Below are 11,114 nucleotides of genomic sequence, written 5' to 3'. Positions count from 1 at the left end.
CATGTGTTTTCTTAATAGATCCCTCTATTCTACTTTGCTTTAAAGATGGAAGTTGTCAAGACATTTGAAGATAGTTTATGAGGAAAAAAGAGTTCACTTAATAAAGGCCAATAAGTTAGTACGTCTGCCAAGATATAAAAATGGTTGTAGGCTGCATCCGCCAATTATTTTGAAATTTCTAAAATGCTAAGAGTTTTGTGTATTTCAGGTGATGAAATTCAAGCCTCAAGAGGGAAAAGTACATTCTCAAGTAATTATAAGAACATCTTGTACGAATCTTGACTATATTTTAATATAGTAGAGAAGGAAAAAAAATATTTCATGGATTAGGACACTTTGACCAGGTTAGTGAATTATGAAATATGTCATAATAGCTTATAATTCTGTGTTTAAAACTTGAATAATATAGTAATGAGTAAAATGTATTCTAATGAGATAAAAAGTTGTTTTCCATACATTATATTTCTCTGGTAGTAATTCTGACTTTCTTTTTGTATAACAAATTACTTTTTCTTATAATACTTATAAAATTTCATGAAAATATATACAGACAATAAAATCATGGTAATTGATTTCATTCTGCTCTTCTAGAAATTAGGATTCTAATTAATATACACTTTCGGGCATGGGGCAAAGTGCAAAGACAGTGACTTTGTAATAATGCTGCCATGCTTATTTACATAGTAGAGATTTACTTTCTAAGTTTAAAGCACTGTGTAAGCATAACATATTATTAATTTTCAAAAATTATTTCCCCAAATAAAAATACTTTTATAATAAACTATGTTTTCCAGTTTTATTTTTAAGCACTATCATAATCTTAGTAACTTCTATTTCACAAAAAGAGAAATGTTAGAGTGAAGCCTGATTTTGTTTTTCTCAAGCTAGTTTAGAAGAATGGAAAAAAAATGGCAGATTTAAGTCATCAACAAACACTAATCTACATTTTCTCTCTATTTGGGCTGTCTTAGGAATTAGTCACTTGAATTAACTAAAATAGCTAAAATATGGTTTAATAAATATCAGTACCAAGTTGTTTAATTGGGCAAAACTCAAACCAATGCTACTTTGACTTTTACTGAATTATTGATGCTTAAGAGATCAAGATTTGTGGAGTATGTAACTACCTCCTGGAGAGAAATCTATGTTTTCTTACCAGTGCTATCCTTTATTTCCTCAAACATAGAGGAGCTTATAAACTATTTTGCTATAGTTGCTTATTTTTTATATGAAAATTATATGTTAAAATAATATTGCATGTTAAAAGATATTACTTTGAGATACTTTCTGAATAATAACATCAATAAAATAATAAGCACAATAATAACAGCAACCAGAGTACATATGCTGTGCCAGAGACTGAGCTATATATGTTGTATAGATTCTTCTATACTCACAATGATATCTCAAGATTGCTAGCTATTAGTGTCATTTTGGAGGAGTGAATGGAACATTGAGGAGGTTAATTATTTACCTAAGTACCCAGCTGATAAACAGTTCAACTAAAAAACAAAACTTCAATTTGTCTAACTCTAAAACTTACATTTTCCTTTTTTTTTTTTTACTTAATTGTAAATTAAAAATAAAATAAACAATCTGTACTCACAAAGAAAATCCTTTTTTCCATCACAATAGCCTGTGCTATATCTGGGTAATATGACCTCCTAAATGGCCAATTCTGTCTTCCATAAATAATATTTCCATTTATATTTGGAGTAAAGGTGAGCTGAATTTCTTGTTATTTGCTAGAGGTAGGAATTTTTAAAAGTATTTTCCTAACAAATTTTTATCACTCTCTGGGATACTTTTTTTTTTTTTTTTGTATACTCTTCTAACTCTTTAATGATATGCATAAGAATTTGGGATTTTGGAAAGAGTCATCACTATTTCAGTCATTTACACGAGTTTTGAGTTATCATTTTTTCCTTCTAAAAGTAGTCTTAGAGAAAAGTCTTTCCTATTTAGTAACAAAATGTAGAAATAATAAAAATTGATTTGTTTTATTTAGCATCAAGGCTTTTCAAATTCTATTTCAGGTATGCCAATTTAGGAAGAATGACTCTTTTTTTTCTTTATTCAGAATATAACCAAAGAACCTAAATTAGAGAGAATATTTGATAATTACGTTGAGCAAAGAGAAAATTTCCACATTAAAAACAAAAAGGGCAGATGGGCTTTTAGTGTTTATACATTTTCAATATTTACAACTTCTACTATCAAGCAAAGGGATAAGTTACTCCAAATAAGAAAATTAACTGAAGTTTTGTTGTCAAAATGTGGCTGAGTTAGTGTTTTCAATCACTATTTATGCTGGAGATGTAAGGTGACCCTGCAGTATGTATTTCATGCTCTAATTACTCCTGCCTCTACCTTGTCAGTTAATATGATTGTTAAACTTAAAAGAGCTTGCTTCAAAATATACCTGTAATGGAACCTGGACTGATGGGAGTGACATTTGTAATTTAACTTTGAAAAGTTTGCCAGTAAAATTAATGTGACATCTTTATTAAAAAAGAGAAGTAAACTAGATGTGAATTTCAAAAGAAATGGAGAAAAAATATGTAAGGAAAAATTAATTATAATTTAAATCTACAGTGCCTAGTAGAATGACTGGTACATATGGGACTTTAATGAATGTTTGAGTAATGAACAAATAAATTCAGTGCACTAATTAATAGGACTGATCTGTTCTCTGAGCAAAAGTTACCCAAATGTAGTAAGATGGATAAGCATGCAAAAATTACCAAGCTCTAGGTTTCTTTTCCAAGAAGATCCTTTTACTATTTCACTTCTTTTGAAGGCATTTTTGAAAACGGATTCAGTGTAGGCTGAATGAAGACACCCAAACTCATCCGTGTTATGATCAGAAATAAAGTAATGATTGGCTTGCTTTCTCCAAATGAGTGTGTCAGAGGCAATGGGGAGTCAGTTCTAAGACTTCAGGTAGCCTTTTGCACCTCTGCTTTCTCTTGCTTCCTTGTGATCTACTGAAACCATGTAAGGTTAGCCTATTAGGAAGACACAAGAGCCCACATAGGGAAGAGCTGACCATTTGGGAGCTGCTGACAACCATCCAACCCCAAACATATGAGAGAGCCCAGCCACTATCAGCTGAACCACCTTCCCAGCCCACAAGTAATGATGGATGTAATACTGAGCCAGCCAGAACCCACAGAACCATCCAACTGACTTACAGACTTTTGAATAATAAAAATGGTATTGCTACTCTTTGTATTTCCAAGAGCCAAATTCCTGATCACATGATGATTGGGGGACTGGTATCAGATAAAGAGGAGTAAAGGAAGCAGGATAGGGCTAGGGAACAAAAGTTTTGAGTTTGAGCTCTTTACAATATCCAGGTAGCAATATATTACAAGCAGGGGTATAAGTTGGAGACTATTTTCACTCTGATCCAAAGGGGAAGTCCAAAGCACAGATGACACCACAGAGTTAATACTCATTAAGGGTAGGGGTTGTCATTTCCTGCCCCAGTGTAAATTAATTCTTGTCAGAGGCCTTTTCTCCAAGGAGCTAGGACTGGGGAGAGAGGTAGAGGGTAGCTTCTTGTGGTAGGTTATCATTTAGCCAAGGAATAATCACTACGGCAGCTGTGAATGATCAGCCAAAAATTACAACAGTTGGGGACTGAGCACACCTGCCATCTAAGAGAATAGTATTGGGGCACCAGCAGCATCTACTACATTGTTTTAAGTAACTAAGTTAAAAAGACTTAACTAATACAATAACCATAATGTTTTAATCATTTTATAGGCACTGCTACAGCTAATATTTACATGTTTAACCATTTCATGTTCACTCAAAAGTTGTTTTAACTATAGATAACAGGAAGCTAACAGAAATTTGTTTTTGTTTTTTGTTTTTTGTTTGCAGAAGAATCATATAATCAAATTATTTTCTGGAAGGACCACCTTAGTGACATTTTGATAGATAAATTGTAATGGGAGGATTCAAATAACAGAGATACCAGTGAGGAGGTTGTAGTGATATTTTATTAGCCATGCAGACACCTTGAACTAATCTGCTCTAAGTAAATTGCTGAGAAAATCAAGATATGCTGTTTTAGCCTGTTCAGGCTACTATAAGAAAATACCATAGACTCAGTAGCTTAAATAAGAGACATTTGGGAAACTGGCAAATCCAAGATTAAAGTGTCAGCTGCTTAGGTTCCTGGTGAGAGCCCTCTTTCTGGATTGTCGCCTTCTCACTGTGTCTTCACATGTTGGAGAGAGCACTCTCTTTCTCTTCTTATAAAGCCACTAACCCCATCATGTGTGCCCCACTCATAGGACCTCATCTAACCCTGATTGCATCTCAAAGACTTCATCTCCAATACAGTCATATGAGAGTTAGGGGTTCACATATGATTTTTGAGAGGAATGCAATTTGGTCCATAGTAGATGGCAACCAAATTGATATGAAAAACTAAGATGAATTTATTGAAACAAAATCAGAACCTATAATTTAAAAAATTATTTATAGATAGAAATATAAAAATGAATAGAAGAATTCCAAAAGAGATCCTTGATTTGAAGAAAATGATAATGAGGAGCAATTTGGGATTTTTGAGTTTGAGCTCTTTACAATATCCAGGTATTAATATATTACACGTATTTGAAACATGATTTAAAGCTTGGATGAGATTATGACGTTGGAGGTTTAGAAATAATTAACTTATTATGGTTATAAAAATAAATGTTTTTTTCAATTTAGAAGAATCATTTTGAAAAAAATAGGTACCAAAAACAGAGTTCTTGAAAATTTATGCATCCCTGGAAAAGAAAGAAAATATGACTTTTTATTATAAAGTTTTTTATATGCACTAAATTTTAAGTAAGTATTTCAAGTTGGTGATCCCTTTAATTCTTATAAAACCTTATTAGGTAAGGCCTAATATTTTCATGTTAAATAGAAAAAAATTGATTGACGGTGTTAATCATTTGTCCAGGTTTACAGAAGTATTAATTGAATGAGTCAGGATTTGATTACAAGCCATGTGGCCTCAAAGCCTATGTTATTTATGTAGAAAATAAATCATAAATGTATTTTTATGTTAACATGTGTGCATCTACAATGTTATTCTTTACATCTCTCATTATATGTTTATATGACACATATATTTAATCACTCTATTATTCTTGGACTTTAAATTTTTCCCATTTTAAAAAATATCTCAAGGTTTAGTTTGCAATTTGTTGGTCATTCTCTGATAAACATATCTTTTTAATTTTCTCACTTATTTGATTTTTTTTCATAAAATATAAGCTAGAGGATGAAATTGCAATTATGAAATGTTATAAACTTTTTAAAAGCCTTTTAGTATAATGTTAAATTACATTAAAGAAAGATTATACAAATTTTTCTGTTCTTTATACAGAATCAGTGATTTCATAAAACAATCTCATTAGCATAGTAGTGCAGAAGCCAGATTGCAACAGTTTTAGGTGTAAATGGAAGTTTGAGTGAAAAGAGTCTATCGAAGTTCAGAAAGTTGAGACAATTTGTTGGTTAAGGTGAGTGAGAAAAAGACTAGAGATTGGATTTATAGATAATAAAGGAGAAAATTTGGGGACATGTTCTCTGAATTTACAAAGAACTAGCAGATCAAGAGAATAGTGAGATAGAGGAAAACAAAATCAGAGTAGGGAGGATGATAGCTTTAGAAATACATTACAGGAGAATTGAGGGATTTAGATGAACTCATAAATGGTATGTATCAGTGATATTATCTTTTTAAGACCTGGAAAATTAGCAATTGCTTTCTTCGTAAACTATTTTTGCAATAAATCATTCATTAGCCAGGACGATTTCACTTTCAATACTGGTCAGGATCATTAAGAGAGTTGAACTAATGCAAAATTAATGAAATATGTACAATTTAAGTAGTGTATTAGGTAGATATTGATCACTTAGGCATTAATTTATGGTCTTAAATTAAATGGCTCAACAAACAGCACACAATCTCTGTAAGTACTCATACACTTAACCCTAAGACTAATAAAATAAATCGTAAATTATCAAGTTAAGAATTTTATTTCTCTCAGAGTAAATGGGCTAAAAAGAATTGTATGAAGTGTTGTTTATTTGTTTGTTTTTTAATTACCAAAGGAGAATAAGACTCACTGATAAAAATGTGAGAAAGTGTATACTTAATGTTATAAACTAAAATATAAATGTCTAATCCTCTGTTATAAATTTATTTCTACATAAAGCCTGTTTCATTTCAAACTATTTTCTTAATTTCAAACTATTATCTTAACATGTAGAATTTTAGAAATTAGGATACAATTAAAACAAAGTTTAATAACTAAGTCAAAAATAGCATTTTTGTGCTCTTTTTCATCCCATTTAACTACTGTATTTGTTTCTTCTACTTTAGTATTTTTCACTTTTATTATAATCTATGTAGAGTAACATGTATTTCTAAAAATTATAGTAAATCTAGATGTTAGCTTTCATGCTTGCTATAAACATAGCTTAACTTGTATGCATTAACTATGTAATATTAAGAGGTATCTAAAGGCAAGTTTATTTGTGAGTCATTTTGTCTATCTTTTCAATTACAAATATTACTAAGCAAGCATGCACTTTTATATTACCATTTGCTCAAAACAATTTGAATTGCTTTAGATGTACCATTGGAGTTAAAAGATGTTTGATGATGGTTATGTCCTAAAAGAAGAATAATATGATATTGCAAGCTATAAAACATAATGTGGGCAGTGTGTATGTAATAATTTTTTATTTTAATTTTGTATACCATTTATTCCAAGGAATACAAGTAACTTTTGGAAAACATATGCTATATAGCCTTAAGAAAATGTTTAATAGTGTCAATGGATTAACAATGAAAATTTGGGAATATGGTACTCTGCGCTATAGTGATTTTTTAAGTGCTATTTTTGACTGAGCAAGTTACTTGTTCCAGTCGAGATATATTCAAGTTCTGCATTTTGGTTGAGAGTGTTGCTTATATAAGTCTGAGAACAATCAACCAAATAAAAATTTGCCACAACCATAACAGAAAATACTATTTTCTTCTTGATGTAAGATTCCAGGGAACTTCTTGACATGAAAGAATAATATCTAAGTAAGCTTCATGTTATTGAGAGTCAGACAAGGATAATGCTTTATTGGCATCTTGCTATTTAATCTAATCCCCACATTCATCTTAAGTGAAATGAAAGATAAATCTTCATTTGAAAGTAATGACAGATTTGAAAGAAATTAAATGTTCCAATTTGATATGTATTTTATTTTCATTTAGTATTATTTCATGCCATGAATTTCTGCACTATTCTTCACTGGATGCTCTTTTATTGCCCAAACTTTACATCTGATAAAATTCATTCTTCTGCTTCCCATTTTCCTCTAACTTATTAATCACCGACCTTGATGAAAAATCTCTTTTATTTAAGCTAATGTTACATGTCTATATCACTTTTCAATTTTTATTTACTTCACTTTTTTCTATTTTCAAGTCAAATTCTTATATTACCAAGAATTTTAAAACTTGTTTTTTGTATTTTTAAAACTTATCCATCCTAGCATCAACTATAAACTTTAGAGATTCATGTGGCTTTTCTGTCACTACTCAGTGTCTCACATTATTTTAAATATTTGATTTAATATATATTTATTGGGTGTTTAGTTTTAATTTGTTGATACATAAAACATAAAAAAGCATAAAATTGGAACAAATAGAATTTTGGGACCCTATTAGGAATATAGGCAAAGAAATGAATGAAAACAAGTGTTGCATATCATAAAGCAGACTCAATTACAAACTAGAGGACAAAAAGGAGAGCGTGGTTAAGTTGGAAAAAACTTATAAACCAGATAGTTTAGAATAATTACTTTTAACATGGTTATTGACATAGTTGAGTTTAAACTGATCATCTTGATATTTCTCTTCTATTTGCCTTAACTATTCTTTGTTTCTTTTTTCTCTTTTCTTCCTCTTTTGGATTAATTAAATATTTTATGTAATTTCATTTTATGTCCGTTGTTGACTTTTTAACTATAACACTTTTTAATTTACTGGTTGCTTTTGTACTTAAAGTAAACATTTTTAGTTTGTCACATTTTACTTTCGAGTGATATACGACTTCATGTATAACATAAAAACCTTACAACGATATACTTCTGTTTGTTCCTTTCCAGCACTGATGCTATTGCTGTTTCACATTTTCCTTTTTTCTATTTTATAAAACTCACAATTCATTTGTATTATTTTTGCTTTAAATTGCTGATTATTTTTCAGACAGATTTAAATGAAAAATTAAGATGCCATTTGTTAATACTAATGGTTTAAATGTAAATGTTAAAAAATATCTTCCAGAACCTGCCTGAAAAATGCTATTTTATATTTACCCACATACTTATGATTTCCAGTGCTCTTTACTACTTTGTATAGTTCCAGATTTCTAACTGAAATCAGTTTCTTTCTGCTTTTGATATTTCTTCATGTATTTTGATCACAAATTCATTTAGTTTTATTTTATGTTTCAAAAAGATTATTTTGCATTCAATTTTGAAAATATTTTCATTGGGTATGCAATTTGGAGGTGACTGTTTTTTTTCCTAAATCCTTATAAAAAAAAAAGACGTTGCCCAACAATTTTCTGGCCTGTATTGTTTGCATGGGAAAGCTGCTATTATTTTGTCCTCCATTTTTTTTATAAATAAGAGGTTTTTTTATTCCATTTTAAGTTTCTTTATTTATCATGATTCTTAGCAATTTCTCTGTTTTAAGTTTCTCGATTTATCATGGTTCTTGGCAAATTTTTAATAATGTAACAGTGCAGTTTATCTCATGTTTCTTGAGTTTGAGGTTTATTGAACATTTTATTTTTGTGAATTTATAATTTTCATGGGTTTTTTTTTTCTCTCCCTCTTCTATCTTACAGATCCTCTCATTATTTGTGGATTAGGCTACCTGAAATTGCCCCACAGTTTACTGCTGCTTTGCTCATTTTTAAGGTTTTTTTTCTATCTGTTTATTTTTGGTAATTTTTATTGATAGTCTGTCAGGTTTTTTATTTTATTTTTTAAAATACAATATGTAATCTGTTAGTAATTTTGCTAGTCTAATTTTTTATCTCAGACCTTGTAATTGTCACTTCTAGACTTTTAATTTGGATCTTCCCTTTATATTTCCCATGTCTAATTGATATGTACAATTGTCTACCTTCTTAAATATATGTTATATAGTTATAATAACTATTATCAGATTATTGTCTACATTTTTAACATCAGTAATATTTCTGAGTTTGTTTCAATTGATTGATTTTCTTTTCATTGTAGATAATATTTTCCTGCCTATTGAATATCTGGTAATTTATGATTAAATAACAGACACTGATTTTTGTTTTATTGAGTAATGGATACTTTTATCCTTAAACATATTCTTGAACTTGTTCTGGGTGAAATTAAGTTTCTTAAGAACATTTTGATTCTTTCAGGATAGCTAGTATTCTAGTACTTAATGTCCCATGAATTATGTGATTTTCCACTCTTTGTGGGTTCTTGATTTTGTTCCTTTTATTTCAGGCGATTATTTCTCTGCATTTTCTAGTCACCACTCACCTGAAAATTTATGGGGGGCCTTCTATAGATTTCTAAAACTGTCTTTTGATTAGCTATCTACTCTTCAGTTTTCTGCACTGTAAATTCTAACCTCCTTATTCCTCCTTACTCTTCCCAGAGTACCAGCTCTGGTTCTTCAATTCAGAAAAAGCCCAGGCTTCGCATGGATAACCTTTCCTGGCACTGTGGCCTCGACACTCTCTCCTGACATTAAATCGAGCTAATTGCAAGACACCCTTCATTCGTTTCTTTTCTCTTAAGGATCATTAAACTTTATTATCAGATATCCAATGCTTGAAAACCATTATTTTGAATATTTTGTCTGATTTGATACTTGTTTAAAGTAGAAGAATAAATCTAATTCCCATTACTCTATCTTGGCTGGTAAAGGAAGTACAACTTTTATTTATTTAAATTTTATTGAACTGTATATGATAGTTGCTTAAGGATACAAACTTGCAATTAGTAGTAAGTATGCCTAGCGATCCAATATACAGCATAGCAAGCATAGATAAGCTTTAGTTTTGAATTTTTATTTTGGAAGTGTGTCTCTTACAAACTTATGCTATGCAGACAACTAGTCAATTTAATGATTTTTTTAATTCCCAGAAAATACATGAGCACAATGTGCTTTTGAAGCTAAAATACATGTCTTCAATTATGTTTTGAAACAAAGCACTTTTGTTTTAAAATGGCAGAGTTCTTTGTTATATGACTCAGGTATTAATATAGTTGCAATAATAAGTAATATTATTTATTATTACTTATTATGTGATTATAATCTTCCTGTGTATTACAACCTATATTTCCTGCTGGGTGATGAAATTTTGGGCTTCTTGTGAAATTCCAGTTTAATATTCTGATTTGCTACATGTTAGCTCCAAGCTCATGCAGTCTCATTGTTTCTCGTTTCTAGCAAGCACATGGATGAGTTTATATTTTCAGGAAGCCTTCCATATCCCAGAGAATGGTTGAGAAGTTGTGTCTTAGGCCCGTTAAAACTCTGAATGCTATCAGAAGATGTCATCAGCAGCTTTCTATCTCCACAAAGACTTGGTCAACCCAGGAGATAGCTCCTTCCAATGAAAGCATGTTGTGATATCTCTTGCTTTGCAGAGCCATACCTGTGCAGACAAGTTTCTGTATAATTTTCTATTAAAAATAATATATTTAAACATGTCTTTTGTACCTTTTATATGTTACCTTCTTTCTGTAACACCTGCACTTTTCAAAACTGATAATACCACAGACATAAAATTTGTAGAAAAATTAAGACGCTATTTGTTAATACTAATGGTTTAAATGTAAATGTTAAAAAATATCTTCCAGAACCTGCCTGAAATTGGGATAGGGATAATTTCATAGACAGAAAAAATCTACAAGAGTGCTTGAAAAGAGCAAGTAATTTACATGCCTCAAATTTGGAGAAAATTGAAATAAATATAGTACAGATAAGCCTTGTTGGAAGAAAAGCAGTAAAAGAGGGAGCCCACAATTTTCTTTCCTTT

This window comes from Pteropus vampyrus, unplaced genomic scaffold (assembly GCF_000151845.1).
Source record: "Pteropus vampyrus isolate Shadow unplaced genomic scaffold, Pvam_2.0 Scaffold38, whole genome shotgun sequence".
NCBI lineage: Eukaryota > Metazoa > Chordata > Mammalia > Chiroptera > Pteropodidae > Pteropus > Pteropus vampyrus.
The sequence above is the reverse complement of the archived record's forward strand: the minus strand, read 5'-3'. Positions refer to the sequence as shown.